Raw genomic sequence first — 4359 nt, forward strand, 5'->3', positions numbered from 1 at the left:
GTTGCAAAGGCAAATGCCAAATGCGGAGTGAGGCGATTAATTGCACGAGTAAAGGAGTGTGTGGACAAAGAGCGAAACATCGCGGCAGCACGTAGAGCAGGGCGATGAGCAGTGCGAGGAGCATAGTGTGGCTGAGGCATAGGCACGCCGAGCGTGGGTAAAGTATCTAGTTCTATGTGTTTGTGTATCATGGAATTCATTATGGTAACAAAAAATAACCTACAGGCATCAAAGAGTGGCATGACGAGGCTCCCACCAAAGATATTCACAGTTTTAATATATAAAACTCTATAACCTATTTTATTAATAAAAAAACACACTAAACAAATCAAAAACACATATCAAATTACATGTAGTGTAATTATACAAAATGAAAGATCCTCTGTGATTGCGTTATCGTTTCCCCACTGAAGAGAATTTCACATATGAATAGGATTAAAGGCTTCGGGTGTAAGTAAATTATATAGGTATGTCGAAAGCAGGGCCCCGAGAGCCGATTCACGGCCCGGGACTGTTCAGCACTTCGGGCCCTACTAACCTTTCAAAAAATGTTTGATACACCAAATAATAATTATATGTAAAAATGTCTAAAAGTTTATTTCCATAGGTAAAAAACCTTACAAAAATTTAAAAAAAAAACGAAAACAAATTCATTTTATATACGTAAGTGTGCATACGAATAAAAACAAACACAACAAAAATTAAATAAAATCATTTTTATTGCAATGGCGCTTTTCGCGATTTGCGACTTGCAAATAGTTCTATAACGCGGTCAAAATTGCACCAAGTCGGATGTGCGACCCTGATTCATCGTCGAGCTTAAATCGTTCTTTATTCTAGCTAGGCAACTAAACGAACGTTCTGTTGAAGCAACTGTCACAGGTATGGTGCAGAATAGTCTTACAGCTATAACAACATTCGGAAACAAGGCTTCAAATTTTAAAGAATGTATTTTATTTAAAAGTTCTAGAGGTGGAAGTTTTTCAATGCCAAAATTTGCCTGGTATATTGCATTTAAATGCAGCAGTTCTTCCTGAAGTTGAGGGCCTATATCTTCGTAAGTAGATTGAAGAACATTTGATTTTTCTTGAATAATTTTTTCAGAAGAATCGACAAAGGTCCAAAGGATGCAAAATAAACTAGTGATCTTCTGTACGGCATTAAATCGTGTAGATAATCCAACAATAACGTTATCTAGCAGTACGTGCGGCGCGTCTGGGTCCATCCGGGCCCCCAGACCGACCGGGCCCCGGGAATTAGTCCCGTCTGCCCCCCCCCTCTTGTCGGGCCTGGTCGAAAGTATACAATACCCTTACCCTTTGTGGGATCCCTAATACATTTTTGGCATGCAGGGCCGCAGGGGAACATGACAGTCTATGTCTCCGGCAACTGGACCGAAGGGTCTCGCAGCCACACCTGTCCAGAGCACCGACTGCTTTTCATACCTGTGGCAGCTTGGACCACAGAATCATCCAGTGTCTGACTTCAAGCGTCAATCTCCATCCTTCAGGACTTGTGGAGTTTCCCTTTATCTGGTTTGCACAGTCCCAGTGTGACCATCAGCGACATACGCCGTTCTCTTTGTGTCCAATGCAGCACGAGTTGGGGGAATTGAAGCAAGATCGCTTATCTTCTGAAGATTTCTTGTTTTCGTGAAAAATTATCTTTGCTCTGATTCTGTGCGGACACCATACAGTTTTACTGTGAATTTTTCCGCGTTCGCGTATACTGTAGGATTAATTTCAGCTTGGGGGTTGAAAATCACATTAAAGGCGGTAACGCGGTAGTAAAAGTATCATTTTTTTGCAGTAAAGGCAAGCGTTCTGTGCGGGCAGCATGGGACGAATCCTTTACTATTGCCTTTAAGGAAATTTCCAACCTCATGACTTTACATAGGTACACTTATACATACTCTGTATGTGGTTTAACAAGTGCAAAATGTGCAAGATGAAGGAACCAATGAATAAAGAACACACTGGGTATATACCTTAAGGCGGGTCTCCACCCAACTGGGCTAAGCCGGCGGCTTCTCCGCCCTTGCCGCCAACACAACATGCCGCGGCTTGCTGCGAATTTGACGCGGACTTAAATTCAACTCCACCACACTGGGCAGATGTATCAGCTTGCAGAAAGTACTTATTCTTCATCCGAGATTGTTTGACTACGACGAAATTTTTTTGTTAAGGTCCTAAAAATTGTTATCAAGCAACAAATAAGAGGAAGCACATGTTTTAGGTACGGCCTCGGGCCTAGTTTAAACAAAAATCTTCGTTGTGAAAAACAAAATACAAACTCAAATTTCAGAGAAAAGCAAACAAAAGACAAATATACCACGTAAACAACGTGAACGTACCGTTTGACACAAATACGCAAAACTGACTGAAAACACACGTTTGCACTTGTTCAGATAAGGCTCTCTAAATGTGAGTAAGCTCGGTCGCCATATTGGACCCAGCCAATGGAGGGAGTTGCCTTGTCAGCTGGTGAATGTTTACTAAACGTTGCTCTGTTTTTATAAATTTTCATGGTTGTATTGCCATTTTCGTTCTTTCGGAGTATAAATATTGCTTGTGTAGTGCCGAATTGGTGTAGTTATATATCAACGTGCGGTAGGAAGACGAATTAATAAGTATTTACTTCAATTCTGTTACATTAATTTAATAAGGTAAACTATTTACATTACTTGATCTTGATCGTTATTCTTTTTGTTCAAGGAATGTGTTGCCTTTGCCCCTAAATGTGTTTCTGATGATAAAGTTTGCCAACTCAAAAATTTCTTGTAAAATTAGGTTAACTTCTTACATGCATGTTTATCAAATTCATCAATTCAAATCATATACCTACATTATCACGTATATTATTATGGCAGATTATCAAGAAAGCATTTTAAAAATGCCCTGCTGTGCAGCTCCAAATTGCAGTAACCGATCTGAGAAACGGTATACAGTCTATACCGAATCCCAGCAGATGAGCCTCGGCGGTCGAAGTGGGTGCAAAACATGAGACGAGATCGAGGACCTGATAAATGGCAACCAACTACAGGTTCACGTATTTGTGAGGTAGATATCTTAGAATATTACCACAAATTTTAAATTATGATTAATTTATTATTTGTTTCTTTCTTCTTTCGTAGGTACATTTTGAAGAGGATCAGTTTGAGACCTGCCGAAAGGACAAATTGAAGAAACTGAAACCCAATGCAGTGCCCACATTATTCGATGTGCCAAATCCTCCCCCAAGGATTACTCCTTTACCTAGGAAATCATTGTACAAGGAAACGAGTGTAGGTACATTCAATTAAATTAAAGGAATTTATAATATTCAGTACCAAGATATATAGAATATATCTTGTTCAGTACCTATCCACAGAAAGTAAGATTTAGAAAGGTAGGTAATATAAACTTGGCGGCAACTGACATTTAAATATTTTTTTCTACAATCGATATCCAAAGTAGGCATTTGCGCTCGTATTTGACAATGCAAACGTCATCTTTTTCGAGGAATGTCACTTTGTCGCTTATAAGCGACAAAATAGCAAAAACGCTCGCTCTCCCAATTATTAACTATAAATCAAATATGCATTGCTCAGAGTATCCAATGACAACGAGTAAATGACATCTTTCATTTGGACATAAGATTAAAATTATTTGAGTGAAAAATTTAAATTTCTGGAAATATGTGAACTGCTCGATTGTAGAAAAAATCTTGTGTGTAATTCGAGCGCAAATTGATTGTCGATTTCAAGAGATTGCCGCGCTCCTTCGTCGCGCGTCAACTGTTTCTTTCAATCGACAATATATCATTTTGCGCTCTTAATACACAAATAGCTATTTAATTTTAAAAGGTTCGCCCTTTAAAATACTAGATTTCGTAATTTATAATGCGAAAAGTGAGAGTATATGGTTCTTCGACAGAAAAAGAAACCAGATTGTAAATTGTAATTAGTTCCGAACTTTGTACCTATTTCTAAATGTATGTAAATTTTGAATGTTTTTCATATAAACCTTTTTACCTCTTTTCACTCATTAAAATAAAAACACTTAATTTAAAAATTGGGCTGAAATATAAAAGCAAAGAACTGTATTAATTTTTGTTTTTGCGCCATTTTCCTTGGGTAGCAAGTCGACACTTGTATGAACTTATTTGAATACATAAGCAGCTGACAGCGTTACTCGCTCCATAGGTTGAGTCCAAAATGGCCGTCGAGCATACCTAACTTTTTAGAGCTCTAGTTCAGACAGAGCCTGCCCTTATCCTTTCACATTTACCGACATTTGCCCGCTAGCAAAATTATGCCGGCGGCCGGGCCGATGCTAGCGGCCTCGAAAGGATGTTATTTCTAAAGCCCATCACACAATG

The 4359-nt window shown here is 38.8% G+C and overlaps 1 long non-coding RNA gene across 1 annotated transcript; it reads left to right on the plus strand.

The window, feature by feature from the left end:
* The first annotated feature begins 449 nt into the window (after positions 1-449).
* Positions 450-3276, plus strand: LOC116182937. Its single transcript, XR_004147657.1, has 4 exons — positions 450-1057; positions 1105-2665; positions 2870-3059; positions 3134-3276. It is a non-coding gene; the product is annotated as an uncharacterized LOC116182937 (long non-coding RNA).
* The last annotated feature ends 1083 nt before the right edge of the window (positions 3277-4359 follow it).

The sequence above is a fragment of the Photinus pyralis genome, unplaced genomic scaffold, assembly GCF_008802855.1.
Source record: "Photinus pyralis isolate 1611_PpyrPB1 unplaced genomic scaffold, Ppyr1.3 Ppyr1.4_unclustered_Scaffold817, whole genome shotgun sequence".
In the NCBI taxonomy this organism is placed as follows: Eukaryota; Metazoa; Arthropoda; class Insecta; order Coleoptera; family Lampyridae; genus Photinus; species Photinus pyralis.